Source organism: Apteryx mantelli, chromosome 1 (assembly GCF_036417845.1).
Source record: "Apteryx mantelli isolate bAptMan1 chromosome 1, bAptMan1.hap1, whole genome shotgun sequence".
Lineage (NCBI taxonomy): Eukaryota > Metazoa > Chordata > Aves > Apterygiformes > Apterygidae > Apteryx > Apteryx mantelli.
In genome coordinates, this window is record NC_089978.1 from 167,732,727 (window position 1) to 167,756,715 (window position 23,989).

Genomic DNA, 23,989 nt, shown 5'->3' on the forward strand with positions numbered 1-23,989 from the left:
ATTAACTGAATATACTTGTTTGAGTGGGCAATATATAGGTTATAAATATACAAAATTCTGTATTACATTGGTATTTGTTGATTGCTGTTATTCTGACTCTTGCCCAGGAAAGGAAGATGTGTGGGTCTGTGTCCTTGCTGGCCCCTCACCTGAGCTAGTTACAACTGGCTCCTCTACCATCCAGGGGCGCATTTTGCTCCATGCGTCTCAAATGAGAGCTGCCATTCTTGACAGTACATAAAGCAGCTCTGTCATTAGCTGTGGGTGATTTCTGACCCACTTGGGGCCCAGTTCTGTGAGTAGCCTATTCTGATAACACAGTATTGTCTTTTCAGTAGTTTTACCGGAGACCAGGGTTTCAGTGGAGCAGAGAGACTGGATTTCTCTCTCACCCTGAATTTGGTCCTTCCTTGAAGACCCGTTGTGCAGGGTCACACAAGAAGCTTTTGCCATTTGCCCACCTCCCAGGTAGGTCTTCCCTCTCACTTGTTTTTTCAGTGCAGTGAGGTGAATGCTCCCACCAGCACTGTGGGAGATGGGGACTAACAGATGAAGAGGTGGGAATGTCTCTCTGAGATCTAGACCTTCCTTTTCTTGTCCAGTTCCTCAGGGTAGAGGGTTTGAGCACTACTACGACCCAAACTCTGCGTGATGACCTAGGCTGTTAGGGACTGACCTATCAAGTTGTCGGGCAACCTGTGGCCTGTCATCCAGTGGAGATGGCTTCCTTATGCTCATAGGCTGTACCTCTTAGTGATGTTAAAATGCTAGCTCCATGTACCTTTTGTTGTGTACTTCCCCAAGCAGTCAGTGGATGCAAGAAGAAAATAGCATGTATCTTGCATATATCCATCATCTGACTTTTCCTTCCATTTCATGGAGCCCTTGCCTTGAGACTTTTTAATATGAGGCATGGGAGGGAAAGCAAAAAAACAGAAAAGATTAAGGGGGAGCCTATTTTACATTTTAACAGTTAATTAAATTCTTCAGTTTTGTAAGCTAGTGTTCCAGGCAGACAAAGGAAGATAAAAGAACCCATTGCATGAGATTATTGGGTTTGCACCTTAATATATTACCAGGTAAGATTTTACTTGTGCAGTTTCAAGTTAAGGAATTTTAACTGTAGGTTTTCTACTTTTACATTTGGAAGCGGGGGGGAACAAATATGCTATTATTATTTTTCTTCCAAAGACACTTTTACATATTAGGCTCCAAGAAAGAGCCAAACAGGGTACCACTTTTCCTATGTAATAAACCCTTTAATCATTTGAGACATGTAATGGGGTTTGGGGCTTATTCTGTGGAAGTGGGTGCTGGGGAAGAGCTAGAAAGATGCTTCGGTTGCAGAGGGGCCTGAAGGCACAGATTCACAGAGCACGGTTTCCATGGTAGTGCTATGGAAACCAGGTTCTGCCGCTTGCTGCTTCTCAGAATGGAATTTCAATATTTCACGCAGCCTTGCTACCGAATAAAACAACAATCCCGCAAACAAAACCAAACCAAACCTGTAAGTGCCTTGTCAGAACATGGTTTCTCATTCAGTCCTTATGCCCTGTGGCTCTACTCACCACCCTGGGGGAGGAAAGGACAAGCAAGGCCAATCAACTTAGATAAAATAAGAGCTTGTTACAAACCTCTGTCCCAGCCTCCACCTGAGACTCTCAGAATACTTTTGGAGGTTCAAAAAAGTTTGGTCAGCTCTAGGATCTTTGATGTCCTGTTACATCCAGACTGCTGAACGCAGCTAGAAGCTGAATGGCTTTATCACAAAGAGTAGGGATGCAGAGAGCATGGGAAGATCCAAATCAAGAAAACCTCTCCTCTACTTTTGGCTCTTCTGTGTGACCTTCCTTGAATGACTTGAGTTCTCTGTGCCTGAATTTCCATGTCTGTAGAATAGTGACGACAACAATACCTACTTACATCCCCAGGGTCCGAGCAAGTTTGACTTTGCTGGTGCGTGCAAGCAAGTACTTGGAGGATTTGGCCCACTGTGAAACTTAGTTAGTGTTTGGAAAGCAGTTTGAGGCCCTCTGATGAAAACGTTTAGACAAAATGCGAAATGTTGCAGGCTTCCAGATCAACAGCCTGTGAACGGTTGTACTTAGCTTATCCAGGCCTTACCCTCATGTTACCTCTTAGCTGCATTTCTCCTGCAGGATGAAACATTGGCACTGTGATGCTATAGCACATGGAGACTGGAATACCTTCATTTCAGTAGCCATACTGTAAGCATTAGACCTGGAGTGCTAAAACCACTTTTTGCATAGGAAGGAGGAAGAAGACACCTTAAGGGTCCATCTTTGACTTGCCTCCTTCCAATGCTGTCTGACTTTCTCCAGTGTAGCCTGAATCCCAGCAATTGGTTTAGCCCGCCTAAAATCTACTGGTGATCTGTTTGGGATGCTGGTGAGCAAATCCCCACATCAATTGCCACATCCAAGCACCCTTTGGCTGGGGGAGTCAGGGTCAGAAGAAGCTATGGGAGGTAACCTCCTACCTCACTTGACCTACTCCTGTACCAGCAGAGCCTGTTTTGGGCTCCAAAACTCCTGACTGGCACCTCCTGGATGAAGGTGGGCTCTGAAGTTCCCTCTGTGCCGCAGGGGATTGCTGGGGCATCCCACCTCCCTCTCTGAGCTCTCTCTTTAGCCCTCCCAGTGAGTACGGCACACTGTATCATGTTTCTGAGTGGAAATGCACTCTTGAGTGGAAATGCACATAGCTGCCTGTGACTGCATGGACATGCAAAATCATAGCTGTGAGGTGTGTGATGCTTTGTGGAGCTGAAGAGGAAGTGAGGAGGGAAATGTGGGTGCTGAAGGTCCCCTGTGCAGGTCTGCTGCTCCGCCAGTTGCCTTGTGGAGTGCTCCCAGTCCTGCTACATCTTCTGCGCCAGGAGAGGCTATTGTTTAGCGCTCAGATAGAGTCACAGAGAGAAGGCAAAGCACCTCACAACACTTGAGTGCTGTCAGGATGATGGTAATAATAAGTGATAACTTGCTGCAAGAACAGCCAGCCTTATAAACACCAAGCTTATAGCAGTACCAACAGGATGGGCCTTAGTCATATATTGGGGGGGAGGATCTAGGAGAATCCTTGGGGGCCTCTGGCTGTGTTGTCAGAGCAGCATCCCCCCTGCTGCTCAGGGATGCAGGCAAAGCTGGGCTGCGTCTCATCCAGGGAGCAGTCTTCCCTTGGGAATCAGCTGCCCCTCTCCCCCTGTGGAGGAATTGCCTTCTGCTTAATAAATGTCTGCTTGTAATATTCTGAAACAAGGAGGCTAATCAAAGGCCCCATTCCGTGGAACAGGGATGCTAAGTGACAAGATTAATTTCAGTAATCAAGCAGCTTAATTTGGGCCTTTTTTCTCCCCTCTTCTCTGCAGTGATGGAAATTGAGGCAAATCTTATTTTGGAGAGACACTCTTTCCTGCCTGGTAGCATCACTTTGTAGAACTGAAAATGGTTGTGTAGGGATGGGATGAGGAAAAAGAAAGAGAAGAGGAGTAGGAAAGGGTCACAAAAGACAGTATCAGAGAAGGTATGTGGACTGCTATGACTGATGTTTCTTGAACATCTTTCCTTTGGAAAGCTCCCAAAGTGTTTTATAGCCTGCATCGGAAAGGCTCTAGTCGGCACTGAAATGCAGTCATCTTCGCTGGATTGCAGCAAGTCTTTGAAAGGACATGGAAATTTGACAGTTTAGGAGACAGCAGGCAGGCAGGAGGCTATGATACCACCAAAGGGAAATTATTAGATGGGAGCCTGCAGGATGGGATTTATCTGGAATGCGCCTATGGCTGAAAGGTCTCATTCCTGCAATTAAAAAAAATTAACCTTCATCCTCCAGTGATGCGGAGCACTCAGGGCCTGACTGCTTAGCCTGCATGAGAGCTGGTGTCACCAGCCTCACCTCCTGCAGAGCTGAGACACAGGCCTCTCCCACCTGCAGAGCCATCTGCCCAAGGGCCTTTCCTGGGACGTCCGTCACCCAAGGCGGTGACCAGACATGATGTCACTGAGGTTTGACATCATAGTGAGCTGAGGACATTTGTCTGTGAGCGCCTAGTGAGCCTCTACACATACCACCTCCTCCCCCTGGAGGATGGACGGTGATGGAGGTAGCTGATGAGAGGACGGGGAGAAAACCCTGAAAATGTGCCCATGCTTTGCGCTTTATGCTGAGGCACGAAAAGCAGGATCCCTGCATCTTTCTTGTGAGAAAACATTGCTTCTTTATTCACTATTTAGACAGTGAAACAGTTTCCTGAGAGATACAGGGAAGCTTTGGACTGGGTAAAGCCCTGAGAGGGGGTGTTTTCTGGGGGTGATTTTATGCTGGCCTAAGGGTTAGGTGTGTGTGTGGGCAGGCTGGAGTGGAAGGTCTAATAATAGCTATTTACTCATTCGAACGCCTGTGATCTGAGGAAGCCTGGACAGGCACCCAGTGGCGTGTGACAGAGCCCTCTGGAGCCAGTGGAGTGGGTTTAAGGGAATGACGTCCTTGCCAGAGGCAGTGAGGTTTCAGGTTTGGCAGCTTTCCATGCTAGCCTCTCAAATCCCCCCTTTAGCGTGCTCCTCCCATGTTGGCATCTCTCTTGCATGTCCCCCCTCTCTTTCACTCTCTGTAGGGGGCCTCTTTAACTTGGCTGCACCCCCTGCCATTTTTTGGCAATCAATTTTTTCGGAGACAATCCATGACGTTCCTGACCCCCCTCCTTTCCTTCTCCTCCTTCGCCTCTCTCTCTCTCCCTCCTGCTGACTTGTTATTATGTACTGCAGCTGCCCGGAGGATTTTAAATAGACCCATAATCGCACAGCAGCTCCTCTTGGAAGTTTAAATATAACCTCCTTGTTAATCTCGCGTGTGGCAGCAGTGCAGCACCTGGGGAAGGGAGTAATGGACAAACACTAACCCATGGCTCTACACGAGAACCTAGAGGGCTCAGGATTTTTTTTCTTAGTATCCTCTACCTTGAAATTATCAGGAAATTGCCTTGTTTGTTTTAACCAGAATATCTCTGAGGCTGGTGAGAGATGCCAAATTGATGATCTTTGCAGTATGAAGTTCTTTTCTTAATCGTCATCCCAGGTACAACATGAATAAAGACAGTCCCACAGCCACCCTCCCATTTCCTCCTGATTTGCACCAGTCTCTTTCCCCTGCTCCAGAAAAGCTGCCTTTGTGAAGCAGGGCACAGTTCAGACCTCATCCATTCTTTGCCTCTCTGTAACAGGGTAGCAGCTGTGCAGTTAGTGCTGATGGAGGTGTTTTGGGGAGATGGGGACAGCTGTTAATAAGGAACTAGACAAAAGTCCTGAAATTTGCTTCCCAAATTATTTTGTGGTAATGGGCTCATTTCAATCTCAATTCTAGCTCCCCAAATAATTAATTTACCACTCAGATTGGAGGATGGTTTGTTGAACATCCATAGTTCAATGACTCTACAGAAAAGATCACAATTAAGAATGGATTTTCCCAAAGGATCTGTTCTAAAAGGGCAAATCTAGTGCTCACTGGCCCATCAAATGTGGTGAGACACTTTCAACAATAACTACTGCCTGTTGCTTTAGGCTAACAGGAACCCTGTTCTTCCTGCACCCCAAATGTAATCATCATCTGAGAAATGGGATGTGCATGAAGAGCCCCTTCCTAACTATTTTTTTGTGACGTGGTTTGTTGTAGGGAGGATCTAGCTGGCTGTTTGGGAACATGGGCTCTATTTCCTCTAGTCTGTCAAGCTGGTTCGTTCCAGCAAGGTTGGTACATACTGACACCAGGAAGGTTGTTTCTGTACTTTAGTTTCCTCCTCTGTAAAAAGGGGACACTGACATTTAATTTCTTTTGAGCAGTGCTATAGAAAAATGTAAGTATTATTGTCTTAGTACACAGAACAAAAAATAGTAGTATTGATGCTAAATTATCCATCCAGTTTAATAATCCAGCCACAGTAATTGCTAGAGCTGGGGGAGTAATTCACAACACATAATTTATTCAGTAAATTTAGCTTTTTTTTCTGCTCATGGAATATCAATTGTGCAGATCATAATTTCCTCAAATTTATTTGAATTTATTCAGTGAACTTCTTGGAAAATATTTACTCTATGGATTGATATCGGCTGCATTACTTAATTATGGCTGGTCAGAGAGATCTATTTGGTATTGTTTCTATTCCCTTGTTGAATGAGCACACAAGCACTTCTGGCTTGAATACTTGCGTATGAACATGGAAGATGTACACTTCTGCAAGTTCTTCCACATTTCCATATATGAATATGCAGGTAAAACTTATATACAGGAGTATTCATAGCACACAAACACAGACAAGTCAGATCTAAGCAATTTTGCATAAAAAATGTGAATGAATAATTTTAAAGGGCCTAAATTACCAGGACAAAAGTCTAATTTTACACCAAAGTAACCTGGTTCTGGGTAAATGGCATCTTGAATGGCAGTAATGGTGTGCTGAATCAGAACCTAATAATTTACCTCTTTGCATCTTTCTGCTGCTTAATACCCTGGTTTCCTGTAGTCATACTGTTAATAGAGTCCCCAGCTTGGATATGTACTGTATGAAGACTTTTTTTTTTTTTTTTACCATCTATATTCATGTGACACTGACTGTAAACGTGCTCATGTCATGGAATAGGTACTGTTTGACTGAATGGGAAATCTGATTGTTTTGTTTCCATTAGTAATCCATTTCTAACCTCTCTCCTTAACTCTCACCTCCCACATTGGAAATGAGATGAAGAGCAGTGTGGTTAATCTGAGACTTTCTAAACCACAGAATTTTAGTGGTTTCCAAATGTCTGACTGGTTTATTGCATAAGAGTGTGAGAGATTACATTCATGAGGACACTTATGCTGAATGATGAGTTTGGAATAGGGTCATCAATGTAGAGAGGACCTGGGAAGGTGCAGGAAGAATGGGGCAGTCTTGAGGACTATAGGAAAAGAAATGGAGTGAAATGCACTGGAATGAAGTCCAGGGACATGCAGATAGACAGTTCTACAGTGCCTGGTTTGAAGCCATGCGGTGGAACCCACACTAGATCTGAATGACTTGAGCAGTGGAGATATTTTGGAGCACGCAGCACTAACATATTTGTAGTTCTAGCCAGTTTGGGTGACTTTGCACATTCTGCTGGCCCATATGGGCAGATTCTTTGGTACCACTACTCATTGATCCTAAAAACTATGGGATTTTCATCTGAGAGCTAATGAAGATAAGAAAAAAGTGGGAATATTATTTATTGATGTGATGACTGAACCTTCAATATGAGACATCAGTATAAAAGGCAATTATGTTCCTAGGTGCCAGGCAGGATCTTCCCTGCCAAGGCAGGGAAGTATCAGTATCATCGCAAAAGGCTCTATTGTTATTTCTTCTGGAATTCTGTGTACAATTCCAGTGATCCCAATTAACAGAAAAATGAATTAGGCTGGGCCAGGAGCACAGAAACATATCTGGTTGGTCAGAGAAGGGAGAACATATTTTACAAGAAGAGACCAACAAAATGTGGCTTGTCTACCTGGCAAAACGCAGGCTGAGAGAATATAAAAGACTGTCCTCCATAAACACGAGTGGGGGAAAACACTCTGGCAGAAGCAGAGCCATTTAAGATTAAGAACAACTAGGTACTAAATGGTCAGAAATGAACTTCAGCAGAAAGCCATCAATACTGTGAGGTTCTGCCCCAGCTTCCAAACAGAGTAGGGAAAGCAAGAAACCAAACTTCTCTTAAGTGAGAGCATGATAGGTTCCTGGAAAGAATAATATGGAGAGGCTGTCTGGGAGAGCAGGGCTAGGACACCCCTTCCAGTCTTGTGTTCCTTAATTACATCAAACCCCACGTAGGCACTCTGTTCTTCAGAATTAGAAGGACCTTAATTCAGTTTAGTTCAATTTTCTTCTAACGGTTGCTTTAATTTGGAAGAACTGTGTCCATTCAAGGCTAATGCGATTTAATGAATACATGCTAAATTCGCAACTTTAGTTAATTTGGATTAATTTCCCCAATTGTTCCTCAGTAGGCAACGCTTAAGACATGTAGTAGAAATGCCAAAGAAGTCAGGAGCACTTGAGTCTTGCCTGTGATTTAGGTTTAAGTCAGCAAGTAGTTTCTCTGACTGCAGGAGGCATGAAAAAACATCTGGCAGTGCTTAATACACTTCTCATTGCTCCTCTGAGAGATGCTGGGGAGGGCGTGAGCTCCCAGACCCAGCATCTCTGCTTTCTCTTGTGTTTCACCTCTGTATTGCTGGGGCTGAGAGGAGTAGCCAAGCAGCCCAGCCTTGTGCTCATTGGGAAGGAATATTAGTGTGGCCCTGTGGGAAGGTGGTTTGTGTGGAAGAACCTGTCCTGAAACTTGGAATTGGCTTTGGTTGCAAGTCATCTTTGATATTTCATCCTGGGTTTGAGTAAAGTACTGGATGATTGGTTGTGTGCTAAGTAGCTGCCTGTGCTCTTTCTAACCTGAGTATAAAAAAATGATTTCTTTTTTTTAATTCCCAGACCCTGTCTCAATTGATTATTATTACCATCTTCCAGGAAAGATAATGTGTTTCTTTGTAATGTTGTTCTAAGGGGTTTACAGTTTTACTGTGATCAGTGTTGTTATTTCTGTTATTGTTATTAGTCAGTACATCTTTATTTGCGTATTGCTGGATGGCATATCACAAACGAGAGATCTGTGTGCCCTAATCTCTTGGGCTTTGGAAAGCACATGAGCCGAATTAGTTGTGAAGCACATAATGGGTCACTGCTGGCACGTCTTGACAATGGCTGATAGCAGTTAAAGGATTTAACGATGCACAGAGAGCCCTCCACAGCTGCACTGGAAGGGACTGTCATTTCCATTGCTCTGGCCGTTGTCATAGTAACAAAGCTGGATTCTTAATCAGGAAGCACTTTAACGTTAACGCACAGTCTGCTGTCCTCTTTGCCTTGCATCCTCCCCTTCGCACCCTGCCCTGTTCCTGTCCTGGGTCAATGCTGACCAAAGTGCAGCGGGGTTGGAGGAGAGCCATGAGGAGGGACCTGGCAGCACCATGGGGAGCGAAGGGTCCCAGCTGGGCCTGAGAAAGGGGTTGAGATGTTCCCCAGACCACGGCAAGCAGAGGACAACCTCTGCTGATCAAAGGGAGCTCCAGGAGGTTTTACCTGTCGCCAAGGGTAAGTCCAACAGCAGCCATGGTTGGGAAGTGCCCAGAGAGTAGGTACTGGAGGAAGAGGAGTGAGTCCTGGTGAAAGCGGGAGCCTGATGGGATCAGGGGAGATGGACTGGCTGTGTAGGCTGTCTCACAGGTAGAAGACCTGTATTTGTAGGGTGAGCAGCTGTTGCCTTCTTCCTCCTAGACTGCGAGAAGCCAGAGGGCCAACTGATGGAATTAGCAGCTGGGATCCTAGGATACATCCACACTGCTTTATGGGACACTGTGCAGATCCTTATGTAGCACCCAGCAGGCTAGAAGCCAGATCCAGGTGTAATACAACTGTGTCATCACAAAATTAGCTCAGAGATAGCTCTGCACTGCACTAAAGCCACTCTTTGGCTTCAGGGATTCAAGACAATAGTTTTGCAAGGCATCGCTGTGTCTTGTAGGCTTACTAGGTTGTCTAGGGTTAGCTCTGACATCTCTGACATGGGGCTGTGGCATTACACAATGCAGGCATGTCTTTAAGAGGTCTGGAAATGTGAGCAGGCTGTTGTTGGGAAGCTGGAGCAGTAATATAACATGCTTAAAACAAGCTAATGCAGAACTGGGTGAGCAAAGAGATCACATCTAGCATATTCCCTCTGTGCTGAGTATGTCTGCTGAGAAGAAAATTTGCTAAACGAAAATCTTTCCAGGAAAATCTTTCTAGGTTGTAATACCTAGCCCATTCAACACCTGGAGGGGAGCACTTCAGGAAAAACCTAGAGGCTGTAGCAAAAGCTCTTGGCACATCAAGAGGCAGTAATATCCTTTCTGAGTCTATAAAAACTGCAAGATGCTGTTAAATTCGGAGGAGGTGGTTTGGTGTGAGCAGTAGAAAAGAAGGTGTTGCACACTTATGATCAGTAAAGATATCCTACCAAGACTCACCATGGATGGGACAAGTCTGTGTCTTCTGCCCACTTCCTAGCAGGAGTGACTATGACCATGCTGCTTAAATTTTTCCTGCAGCTTCCATTGGAAGTGTCATTCATCTTCACTTTACGTTGTCAACTGTTGGGCAGTATCGCTGCACACTGTTAAAATGTTGCTGTCATTGTGCCTAGGGGACTGAGGGCTTCCTCTGCTGAAGTCCAAGACACACAATTGACCTTGTGTAAGGAAGTAAACTGGTCTGTTTAGAGGAACCCTGAGAACGGCTGAGTCCGAGACCAGGAGAGCTTGTATGATAAATCTTTGCAGAAACACATGCTGGTGCTTATGGAGTGAAGTGAAAATCTTCCGAGGACCCAACAATTTGCTTTCTGCATAGCAGTGAAGCAGGGAGATATGTAATGGGCTGTACAGTGTTCTACACTGCAGACAACTGAAGTGGAACTCATGGCTCTCATAAAGCTCCCTGTAATAAAGGGGATTTAGGACCCTCAGCCATTTATGTTCTTATGGTGTATGTACATTTTAAAATACACAAATATGTAAAAATATTGCATATGTTTCCTTCCCTAGATATCCTAGAGATGCATAATAAATAGAGATTCCATGGGAAACAAGGCCAGTGAGGCATATGAAGGCCATGTTTTCCCACTGATGAATAGAGAGGTTGTGTCTATAGCCTACTGCTGAACGCATGGGGAGCCTGACCATACTCTCAGCTGCACTTAGAGAGAAGGGGGGTGACTTTGAAGTTAATGGGACTAACCTGATGAGTGAGAGGAGAAAGACACCTATTGTCAGCCCTTAGAAATTACTGGGTAACATTACGAGCAGCTGGACACCAAATGAGCTGTAGAGCACTGGGCTGATATCTCCCACGCAATGTGGTTCATTCACCAACCATGCTCCTGTGCAAGGCTGCTTGGCTCGGAGAGTACTGATGCCAAGAGGGTGCACAGTACATAGTTCTTAAACTCTGTTTCTTCTCCCCTCTCTCTGTTTCTGCGCTGAGCAGAGGAGGATCTCCTCTGAGAGGAATGGTGCACAGCTATTGCTGCAGGTTCCTATGCAGTGCAGGTGGAGGGATGTGTAGTGCAGGGATGCATATATCCTGCATCCATTGAGATAATGAAAGAGTCGAGTTCCTTGTGCTAGCCACCAGACTTGAAGGAAAGGGTTTTCAGCTGGGTACTTCTCAAGAGGCAGATATTCAGCAGTTTTTCCTGAAAAGGAGAAAAGGCACTTCTTCCTTCCATGTATGTACATAAACCCACGTATACTGTAGCTAGATAACCAGAACAATGACTTTCTCTCAGCTTCCCAAATTGCTTAGCTGAACCCTGAAATAAACCTTTCTTGTGGCTATTCCCTTCCCATTAGCATTGCCTTTTCTGACCTGAAGGAGAGACTTGACTCCTCTCCTCTCCTCCTCTCCCCTCTCCCCTCTCCTCTCCTTTTGTTTTTTAAAACCAGATTCTCTTGATGTATGATGATTAGATGACTGCTTGCCTCCATGAAAGAGGAGTCCTGAAGGGCTGTAATTTGTCAGGAAGAAGAAAGTCTGGTAAAAGCATGTCCCCATTCCCTTCCCACCACAATTTGAAGGTATACAAGCTCTCTTTCCCCTGGGAGTTGGCCAGGGCTCTGTAGTGAAGCAGCCAGTGTAATCCTTGGCTTCTTTCTGAGAGTGCTAACCAGAGGCATAATTAGCTCTGAATGCATGTGTGGTGATGTAGATACTAATCTTCATAGGACCGGACTGCACCATCATGTCATTTCACAGGAATCATTTTCAGATGCTAATCCACTTCAGGCATTGCCAGCTTGGGTTGGAGTGGAGCCAGCAAGCTGGAGATGAGGGAATTTACCTATCTTGAGCCATCCTGCATGTTGAGTTGCCTATGTGCATGTGCCTGTGTACATATACATGCACACACTGAAGAACCTGGAGGCAGCTGTTTACGGGAAGAGAGGAAATAATGAGACAGAGTGAGACAAAGTGGAAGGAAAAGACAAAGCATCACAGCCAATGGCTCTTCCCTTGTGGGAGGTGCAGTGCTGGACACTGCCTTTTCTTTCCCCTTTCATATCCTTATTTGTTCATCTTTTGTCAAGGGCCCTGACTGGGCAACATTTTGACTGAATAGCTTGTTTCTCCCCAGCTTGCTATAGCTCCTGCTGATACTTCCATCTACTTCCCACTCCCCTGCAATGCCAGAGTGTGTGGTTAAGAAAGAGGACAGACAACAGGAGATACAGGAAAACAAGATGCCCCGGCTTTCTCTGAGTCAGTCAAAGAGCTATTTCTATACTTTACACATCTCACCCCGGCTTTCATTCTCACAGATGCTTTTGTTGCCATTATTGTTAATGGCCAGCAGAGGCAGATTCTCTTGCTGCTCCTTCAGTCCTCTTCTCCACTGTGCCAGTCCTGGACAGATATCTGAGTGCTTCATGTGCATATGTGATCTTGAAAAAGATACTGCAGTTCAGGCCCAGCTGCAGGTTTTGTTTAAATAATTACAAAGCTTGTTGTAGATAGAAAAATTTGAATTCAAGTACAAAAAGAATAGCTTAATTATTATGCTGCTGCTTTTAAGTTATGTCAAGGGCACACTGAATATATAGATGGCACCTCCTATTAATGTGCCGGTGAGTCTAGAAAAAAAAAGGATGAATTCAATTATATTATGCTCTGGCACAGAGTTAAGCTGACTAGAAATGGGCCTGTTGACTTTGCTTGCCCAAATGAAGAGAAGTACAGAACTGAAACTGATAGCACCCTTACTGAAAGTCAGATGGACTGATTTCTCCTCCAAATCCTCTTCAGTAAACTGTGTGGACTGTAAAAGTTCATGCGCTTAGTTCATGGAGATGGCTATAATGGCCCTTTCAGTAACAATCACTGTAGCAACTGTGAATAAGAAGTGTTTCTGGAACTGTAAGGAGACTGTGAGCTCTAGCTCTGCAAGTCTGCTATGGTCCAGCCTCATACCCACAGCAAATTCCAGTTCAGAAATGGCTTTTCCTAGAAGAGCAGGTTTGCCACAATTTCTGCCTCTCTCTCATAGCAGCAAAAGGTATAGGAAATGGCTGTTATCCTTAGGTCAAAGAAAAGGAACTAAAGAGGTACGATTGCAATACAAAATAATAAGAGCAGTAATTCTGCAGGTGTGAATTTGGCAGAATATCCTGCAAATGTGTGGATGGGCATGGGTGCATGCAGGGGATTTCATTTTATTTGTGACTACTTTTGTCTGTAGGGCTGTGGGAAACCTCCTATTGAGTTTCTGAGGCTTAATAAATAGGAGCTCAAGAAGAACATTTGAGGAGGGAGCTTCTTTCCTTTCTAATATCCGTGTAAATAACTCCATGTGTTCTATTGGTCTCAAAGTCTCCACAGTGGGGAGAAGGAGAATCAATAATCATTTAAAACTTTGTGAATCAATTAGATGAGCAAGACAGGCATGACGTTGATTAGGAAGGAGATCTGGAGAGGGAGAAGGTAGGTATTGCCATGCTTTCATCCCTCCTGGAACAGGAGAGGTAACTAGCACTGGCCACAGCCAGTTCTGGTGGGGAGCAGGCCTCTAAGCATGACAAAGACTGCATATTGAAATGCTTATTGCTTGTTCCAGCAAAGGACTCTTCTAACACACAGGTATACAGTCATTTTTCAAAGCAGGGGTTGAATCCAGAGTCCAAGCCAGATGGTTCAGGAACCAACCTCTCGTTCTTCTCCTTAGGTGCAGAGACTCCCAAACTAGCTCTGAAGCCAGAGGAGTATCACTGTGATGGTGCAGGCCAGGATCTGAACTAGTTAGCTCCCCTGAAATGACAGGCATACTGGACCTGAGCTAGAGTGTCCATACAGTGCTAACGCATGGATGCCTTAGGGCCTGTTCAGGATTTCTTTGCCTTCTGTTGCCTGGTGCAGACATATGTGTTATGTGCTAATAAGGCAGCTGTTTGCCAGCAGCATGTCCTAACAAAAGTGGACCAGGGTACTGTTTCTTCATTTTATGCTGCATTCTTTAATACTGTTCTGGTAGCATAAGGAAGGTGGTAAAAGCTCTCTTAAAATCCACCACAACAGCTGGTCTTGTCTGGATCAGAGCTAATTGGAGGACTCTCCATTGCTCCTGTCCCAGATCATGCTGTGAAACACAGGCTGGAGTGGGCTGGAGTGAATTTGGGAGAGTTCAGGGCAGGGAGGAGGTGTACTCTGAGCAAGCAGCACCTCCTTTCCAAAACAATAGGATCTAATTTGGAGCTTACAGAAAGGATAGGGTAGATCCTCACGGTCTCAGAAAGCTGTGAGTGTGAAGATGATTGAATGCATCCTCCCAGGCTCAGGAGGAGAAAAGATGGACTGAGAATCCAGCCTCAGTTCTTTCTGAATTTTGTGACAGCCTCAAGGCAGGAAGCCAGTGACCAGGGCTAATGGAGTAAACCTTGCTGTATCCCCAGGTAAGAATGGTGCACTAATGCAGGGAAACAAAGACGGTAACATATATGTTCCATTCTTCTTACACCTCAGAGGAAAACAAGGAACAAGGAACCTGTAGGGGGTCAGGAAATAGCCCTGGAGAAGCAGGTCTGGGTAGGCAGAAGGATGAGAGGAAATCTTGATTTGCGCAAGAAAGAGGCAATGTCTTTGTCTGTAGATTTGGATTTGAATACAATGCTCTGCAGTCTCCATCTACCCTAGAAGCCTTGGGCCCACACCCTTCACCCTGTGCCCAGCGTGGGGATATGAAGAGGCTGATGAGTGACCTCCATCCCTTTCGAGAGGGATCTCAGCTGTTCCCTGCTGTTCCTGTTCTTCCAGGTTTGAGGGGAGCAAGAGGAAAAGAGAGGGGAAACTATTTTACCCAGATCTTTGGGAATCTTTATCTCCAAGAAGCCTCAAAAATGACTGATTTGCTTGCCTCAAAGGCCATGAAAGTCCAACCACCTGTACTGTGTGACTGCCTCTAGGTGAGCGCCCCCAGGCAGCCCTCACAACCCACTGTGACTTGACTCCTGAGTCCCCCTAGTTGCCTGGCACAAGAGGTCCAGGTACGTGGCCCATCAGACTCCCTCCTCTTCCAGAGCATCTCTGCGGTCCCAGCTGGCCATCAGATGGATTGGCTTGCTGCTCTCTGCCAGTCCATCTCTGGGGTCGGGGTACCACAGCGCAGCCCCGGCGTTCCTCAGTCCAAACAGTGGGACATGTCATACCCCATGCAGTACTGCAGGGAGCAATGCAGAGCTGTTGTCTGTGGCTGCCAACACCAGCTCTAAGGAGCTTATGGCCACAACAATATTATGTGCATGTGGTTGCTAGGGAAACACAGGTTCTGAACTGGAACCAAAGCAGTGGGGGCTGGCCTTTTTTTTGCATTTAGAACCTCCATTATGACCCTGTTAGAGATGAGGCAGCCAGATATGGGGCAATGGGAAACACACAGTCTATATAATCTAGCAGGGCAGGACTATTAGTCAAATCTAAGGCCTTGGTTTTGTCCCATTGCTAAAATCCCTCCCATCTCAGAGGCTTTTTTTTTTTGGACTAAGAACATTTTTTATTTACTGCTGGGAAAACTGAATGAAGCTGAAGCCTTTTACTGCTCCTTAACTTACAATGAAGTGGAAGGCACATCTGCACAGGCTTTGCCTTCAGATGCTTGCTCGCACTACACTCTGATCTACCTGATGCAAGCCAGCTCTGATCCAAAGGGTATGTAAGCTACACCAGTGCATTAATTATAATCTAAACTGGTTAATAAGGCCAGCCTCTATGAAAGCATTAAGTTCTGGCACAGCATTAGCTTAAACTGACTACCTTGTTTCTGTGTCAGAGCTGGCTGTGGTCTGGCCAGCTCAGAGCATGGGCACAGCCAACTTCACGCTCTGCAAAGAATGAATAGACCTTGGTGTCATCAGGACTGCAGGTCCCATGTGTTAGGTATTGCACAGACCCAGAGGAACAGATAGCTCTGCCCACAGGTTAGTGCTTAAATAAGCAATGCAGAGTGTGAGAGAAAGTGGATATTACTGTTTCACCACAGAGAAGGGGAATGAAGGTCCTCACAAACATACTCTGACCTGTTCACAGCTGGGCAAGAGTGAGAGGAAATCTCGGGCTTCTGAGAGGCTCAGATGGCATTAGATGCAATGCTGAACTTCCAGGGCTTATGTAAATGGTCTCTCTGAACCTTTGGAGGCTCAGCTCATAATAAGGTCTGCTCATAATAAGAGACCAAAGGAATACTTGATGAAATGGAAGAGCAGTTAATTTAGAAATGATAAAAAGAAATAGTATTTCATGCAAGATAGTTGATTTGCAGAATTTATTCAATGACCTCTTGCCAAATACTGTGGCTGGACTTTTTTAAGAGCACTGGATTATTTTATGGCTGTTATTGATTGGCTATACTGATGACATACCATTCAGTTTATAGTCAAAATTCAGTCCTTAGTCTGGAGGGTAGGAGAGCCAGAAAAGAATCCCTGGGCAAATACCATGATGTAATTCAGTGGATGAATAATGGGGCCCTCTGACTTTCCTCTAACTGTTATGGGCTGGCCATGTCAGGTTACTAAATTAACTACTGGCCTCGTCTGAGCTGAGAGGTGGAGAATTAGGATTGGACAGTCTAGATTGCCAGCAGGGTTATAACGTAGCAGTTTATGTGGGGAATCTACCTAGAGTGACCAGTGGTTTAATCTCTACACGTAATCTCATCAAACAAGGAAGCACACACATACGGAGGTGAAAATGGAAATGTAAAAAGCCTGGTGTGAAAACTGTTTATCCTGGCAGGCTGCTAACTGCCATTTCCCCTCTGTGGAAAACTGCTGGCATCCATATGTGATGCTCTGAGAAGCCGATGTGGCATACCATCATATACTAGCCTGCTTTGACCAGTGACTTAAGTATAAAATATACACATATGCACCATCCGCTTGGCCAAACAACCTTTGGGACCTTCTTTGAATTGTATATACTGGACAATGGTCCCTGTGTGCTTGGCTCTTTGGTCTGTTTTATTAACTGCATGTGATATAGAGTGAAACATTCCCAAGATCAAGACTGCAGAATCTAGGATATCTTGTGTTTTCTCTGTTGCAAAATGTTTAGAATGAATGATTTCTGCAGTCCTGAAAGTGGAAATCACTTAACTATTTTCAGCCCTTGAGTCATCTTTAATCAGAGACCTTTTTATTGCAGTTCTCAGGAACTCCTTGGTGCTAGAGCACTTACTCAGTTGGCCCAGGGCTAGGGCTCTGCAGTAGATCAGTTTCCACTGCTAGAGAGGGATTAATGCCCAAGCCATAACTGGGATTTGTGTATATGATGCTATTTATGCATATAGTTATTGTCGCTACACATGTGAATCTTGGTACCTTTAAGCCCAAGGTAACCAAACAGAGCTACACTGGCATGTTCTTATCTTGATTATTCTCAGTAGCCACCAGAAATGGTTGCTTCCAGAGAAGACCTAGAGAGTCAATGGCCATTATTCTGGCTGCAGACCTTCTTTCTCGGCCACTTGAATGCCCAGCCTAGCAGGGATCAGAAGGACAACAACATGCTCTCCTGTAAGACAGGGCTCTTACAGCCCTCCACTGATTTATCACACTATAACTGATTCTAAACGGTATTCAACCTATCAGAGCCTCCTGATACTTTATTCTGGACTCTGGTTTTGCTATGACAAAAATCAAAATTGTTCTGTTAACAATGGAAAGAGTGAGGCCTGGCTTCCTCTCGTTTTGTGTGGTATGTCCCTAAACAGTCTTTCCCCAGCTATAATAACCCCTGTTTGCCTTCTTGTCTCCTATGATTCTCATCAGTGCATTGCCTTGTCTTGTGCCATATGTGTGCTCAGTGGCTAGCCAGTAGCTGAATATCTCACTCTTGACTCCTGCCTGCCTTTTCGTCAGCGGGGACACTGAACTGCGTCTCTACCTTTCACTCATCCACCAATTCTCATAATCACTCCTCTGTAAGTACCATCTCTGAGATATGTTTCCCTCTGTCAAATAAGGCCAGTATGTTCTGTAGTTATTATGAGAACAAGGGAGGGAACTGATAAATGATATGGTTATGTAAACCATGTTTCTGCATTTAACGAATCAGAACTTCCCACCGACTGTGCATTCCTGGGCCAGCTCTGAGGATTTACACCAAGAACAATTCCCTCATCATAGAATCAGAGCACTGGGAAAGGATTTCAGAAGGTCATCTCCATCCGCTGTGCAAGCCAAAATTGGTAATAATCCAGGGAACCTATTCCAGTAAGATATGGAAGTTTTGAAATCCTTACTAAATAGTATCAGCTAGGAAGGGTGTTATTAAGAAGGGACATAGTCTGACATGCTTCAACATTTCTTTGGGTAGGCTTTGCTGTGAATATGTGTATTTGTGGAAATGTGAGTGTACGTGCATGAGAGAGACAAAGAGATGCTGTTCCAGACCTAGTCTCGCCACAGGGACATTGTACTAGGGCTACAGTGTCACAATGTTCTCCATACCCCCTACTGCAAACACTCTAGTAAAGGACTCTCACAGAATGGTGCAGCACATAATATTAAAAACAGAGTTTTATTGTATTGAGTCTTTGAAAACTAAATAAAAAAATTAAATGTGGGGAGAAAAAACAAACAGGCAGAAGATTCTGACTCCAGGCTAGCCTGAGGCAGTGATGCATTTATGGTGAGAATAAACAGAAGTAAATGAACACTTAAGCAACAAAGATCCTTATTTCCTGTCAGATCTGTTATAACATACGGGACTCAGAAATATAGAAAACTTAATTATAAGACTTTGAACTGTTGCAGCATTTTCCATCACGAACAATAAAACTCCCAGTGAATCAGGTATCCCACCAGGACTGACAAATAGGTACACAGTGGTGTCTCAGTTTGAAGAGAAGTACAAAGGTAGGGAAATTAAGGTCTGTATTTTCCCAGAAGTTATTTGGTTGCTTGCTCACTCCTTTTTGCCCCCACAAAATCTGTGATAGGCAGGGCTAAAGTCTAAACAAGAAGCAGCCCTATGTGATTTTCCTGTAGGTCACAGAGGGATTTTTCACGCAAACAACTTTCCTCTAAATCAGGAAAATGAGGGCAGGGTTTTGGAAAATGATAGCAGCCTAAGTCATTAGGATCTTACAGGAACCCCTTTGCAAACTGGGGCACTGGAAAGTAACTGAAGGGTAGATCCCAGTTGTTCTACTATGGCTTCACAGAAACCTTAATGAAGCAGTAGATAGGGTTAGATGTACTGATGTTCCCAAAAGTCCATTGAAAAGGGGCTACTCCCAGAATAGGAGCAACACAAATTGTCTTTCCATGGGCTGGTGCCTGCACCTGTGCAGACATGGCAGCCTAGGGCATTTTGTAAAAACATGGTTTGATTTCTACCTGAGAAGCAAACACATGCTCTTGACTTGCTCCTTGCTCAAATTCCTTGCACATAAACTGGCACACCTGGCTGTTTTGGGAACTGAACCTTGAACTGAAAAGGAGGAATTATTTCTCTAAGAGCTAAAACGACATGCAATCAGTTGCAAAAATTTGTTTAGGGCCCAGCCACCAGAGGGTGAAACATAGAAACAGATTACATTTCAATAGGTTGTACAGAGGAAACTTAGAAGTAAAGAAAAATTGCGGATTTCCTCACTTCTGAGGTCAGCAGTTATATTATGGCTTAGTGGAAGGCTCTGTGGTTCCTCAAGATGAGTGTCCCACTGCAATCATTTTCCAGGATCCTGCATTCCTCTGCTTTAGGGGCATTCTCAAGTCTACCCCAAGCCAAGAAGTAGTTTTGCTCTTGAGAGCAAGATGTTGTCTGTAAGGCAGTAATTGTTTTTGCCTGCCTAGAGAATCCAGACAGGCTGTTAGGAAGGAACCTGTGCACAAAGCACCCCAGGGACCTCTCCTGCCACATCTGAGGTAAATGGTTTGCTAAACGGCAGTGATCAGCTCCAACTGGTGCAGCTGCAGGAGAACTCCTTAGAGATCATGGGTGGACTTCCCTAGGACTGCCACTCCAGGCAGGGGGCCCAGACCTGGCGCTCCTGCAATGTCTGCCTGGGCATCCTCTTGAGGGAGAGAAGGCACTGGACAGCTTAGGAGTGGTGGCATGTATACTTGGTCACTATCTAAATCTTGTTCCACCTCTGTAAAACCTGATCCATCCATCTAGGAACTTGTCAGCCTCCAGTCTCCAAGAGAAGTCTTCATGGTGAGTGCCTTTGCACCTTTAGCATGTGCAATCCAGCCTCCTTATGCTGGAGGGGGTGGCAGTACTTGTCCCAGCAGCAGTAAATTCAGAGCAGATTTTCTGTGGGAAGCCATCTGTCAGCTGGGGAGTGGTGCTGTGTCAATTGATTGGCTCCAGCTCAGCTCTGCAAACTACAGATCCCTGACCTTGCAGGGTGACAGTGGGGGAGCAGCAAGATCTTTGAAGGTATTGAGACCTTGTAATGGAGCTTCTGCTCTTTCAGACTGGCTGAGGGACACCTCTGCTACGCCTTGCTGTGTCCTGTAGCAGTTAGCTGTGGGGAACCTTGGCTCACAGGTGAAAGGGGTGTAGGAGAAAGACAAGCTCTTTCATGTAGTCAGGGGATTGTATTTCACCTGGATGATATGCAATGTAAGAGACTTCTTAATTCAACCTATCCCCATCCCAAACTTAAATCTGTCTCCTAATGGCAATGTTGAACCATGTTTTGGTTGTTCCAAGGTGAGAAAGGGGAAGAAGGGAGGGAGGAAGGGAATGTGACCCTTCTGTAGGGGAAAAGATGGGAACTTAAAGTCTTCTGGAAAAAAAACTAGTGTCTGGAGGGGTAAAATATTCCTTTTGGGTTTAGACTGTAATAAAGCACTAATGATTCTGTGGGGTATATGTGTATAAAACCAGTAAAAACTTAGTTCTATCTCCTAGTCCAGAAACTTCTCCTGTAACATCACAGAGAGGTCAGATCCAAGTTCTGTCTGATAGCCCTGTGGTTGTCTGTCATTTCAGCTTCCTCTCTTTTTCCCTGGCTTTCCATCAGGTCTGGTCAAAAATAGGGAAATGAAGGAAATTGTGGATCTCAAGATTTTTTTCTTAGTTTGCTTTTTGTCCCCAAAGAGGCACTCTTTGAGATTCCTGTCCAGCAATATCAGCAGTTCTCCTTATTTATTATGAGGGACACTTTCTTCTACACTGTTATCCATCCTTCCTCCCTTGCCTCTCTCTTCTCTGAGTGCTGAGCTGGTTATGGAATGAAGAGCATTTGGCTAGCCTGAGTATTGGGGTGATTTAGCGCTAAGAAACACCTTGCCAAACCAAAAGCTGGATTGGTGTGAACCTCCTTCATGTTCTCATTTTGAATAGAAGTTGCCACTTCTTGCTGCTGCTCTAATAAAAATGCAAGCAGTTGCTCAAGAGCAATTATTATGTGCACACACAAGTGGTCTGTTCTATCTGATTTGAGGATGGGCGCATATGTTGCTGGTGGAGAGAAGTTGTTTAACTGTGCTGTGATGAAGCTATTTGCTGTGTTGATTTCTGGTGCTCTGATATGCTTTGATTAGTGAGGAGCTCTGAATTTTCTGCTTGAGTCTTTGGGGCTGAATTCCTGCCAACAGTTGGGTTGTGCACTCATGTGGAACGAGCTGTCAGTGTGCTCTTTAACTGGAATATCTGACTGTGTTTAGAATCACAGGGAGGGCAAGTACCTCCTGCACCTTGCTACCACTTTTAGTAACTCCTCTGTGTGTATGTGTTTGTGTGTATGCAGTCTGGAAATACTAGTAGATTTACCATCTCTTGTCCCCTATCTGTTACTCAGGAAATACCCATACCAAGTATACATATTTTTTCAGGCAAGACTTCAAGATGTTGTGTGTCAAATCTGCCCCTAGTTTTTTAGACTCTCTACTAGAAACTAGAAATTTCTACAATCTGTGTAGAAATTCTGCAGTTAGATCAGAGATTCTTATGCATAGATACAGAAAAGCTTTTGCTGAACTTAATATAAAAACAAATACCAGTCATCAGTGTAGCTGTTTTGCCTTTTTGCGTTAAATTGAGGACGAGTCTTCGTGCTGTGGCATTCAGTGTGTTACAGCTTACTTTCAAAGGCAAAGTGCAGCACAGGGTATTGGAGATGCTTGTTCAGGCTTTCTTCAAATGCAGGCAGGTGCCATGACAATAGTTTACTCTTGTATCTGACTTTCCTGATTTTTCTCCATAAGCTTCAAAGATAAAATGTATCTTTTACTGGAAAAGTAGGGTCTTTTCCTGAGCATAATGCTAGGAGAAGGGGTGAATTCCAGTAATAAAAAAAAATGAGCTGTTTTTCGCAGATTGAAAGGCACAGTTGCTCCTCCTGTTTTTTTGACTTGTCTCCAATTTGTTGCCTTTTTTTTTTCTTTTCTTTTCATGTACATTGATTTTTTTCCAGTATGCCAAAAGTACTCCTAAGAGTACTTTCACAAGTGGGTGGTGAGTTGTGTGGAGGAAATGAATAGTGTTTAAACATCAGACCTTACAGGAGAGGCACAGGGATCTGGGAACAAGAACTCTTCTGCTTTAGGACATAACCCATAGGGAGTTCAGGAAAGAGAAACAGCTTAATGCTGAGTATAGGAGCAGGGTTTTCTTTCTGGAGTTGCTGAGCTTTGGAATATTTTGCCAATAGAGAAAATGGCAATAGTTAATCAAAATCATGACTAAAGAAAGTATGGATGGCTGATTAACTGCCATCATTGCTGAAAACCAGCTTTACCTGCCAGACTGTAGGAGGATGAATCTGGTAAAGAGCTGTTCTAAAATGTGAGTCTCTTGAGGCAACATTTTGGGGCATTTGTGCAATGTGTTTCCCCTAACCTACAACCCATGACTACCTCCTTTAGGATCTCTGATTCAGCTCTTCTGGCTTACTGAGAGGAGGCAGGGCTGCTATCTCATTCTTAAAAGCAGTGATTGGATTTGGAGAACATTCTAATTGTAATGTGAATCTCTACAGACATGGAACTTTTAATTCTGCCATTTTTTTTGTTTGTGGTCTAATCCTACTCCACAGAAGTCAATAGAATTTTGCAATTGATTTTTAAAGGGCAGAAGAGCAATCCATAAGAGAGCATATTGGGAAATGTTTTTTCTATGCCTTTACAACATGAATCGGGCAAAAGCTGGGATCTGGGTTTCACTGGACCTGTCGTAAACTGAAAGTCTGGTATCTTGTGAAATCCCAGGAAGAAAATGGTTTGCACTGTGCCATTGGGGAGCTGAGATCTATACAAAACCACCTTGGAGTCTCTGAGGTTATAAAATAGTGCGAGTCTTGATTCATGCAAACATGATCCTGGCACAGGTAGGATATGAAAGAAATACCAAGAGAAATATGTAACTAACGTTTCTCTAAAACATGGTATAAACAAAACTCATGATGGTTTAGAATTATTTTTTCCTTCTTAATATGTTTTAATATGTAAGGATTTTTAACAGTATTTTGGGAATGAAGTAAATTTAATATGAGACTGTGTCTTTACAGCACTTGTATGCGAAGATTGCTTTGAGAGGAACATGCACTTGAGGTTCTCAGAGCTATTTGTATCGAATGATTTTGCATACCCTAGTTTTGCTCTAGTCTGGATACTCAAACTAGAGTGACTGTCCCAAACTAAAATAAAAATTAAAACTGCTCTGTACCATGGTTATGCCACATATAAAATTAACAATAATTCTTGAATTAAATCCCTTAATTTCTGCAGCCGTGGAATATGTTGTATATGTTATTTTTTTTCTAGTCTCACTTGTGTGCTACTTGTTCCCTGTCTGTTAGAATCATGTCTAACATTTGAGACTTGTAGTAATCTTAGCAACCTGCCTTTAAAAATAAAGTAA

At 44.2% G+C, this 23,989-nt stretch overlaps 1 protein-coding gene across 1 annotated transcript in view; it reads left to right on the plus strand.

Moving 5' to 3' along the window:
• Positions 1-23,989, plus strand: part of GRIN2B (glutamate ionotropic receptor NMDA type subunit 2B) — a 171,370-nt gene that overhangs the window by 27,292 nt on the left and 120,089 nt on the right. The gene's annotated exons all lie outside the window — the stretch shown is intronic.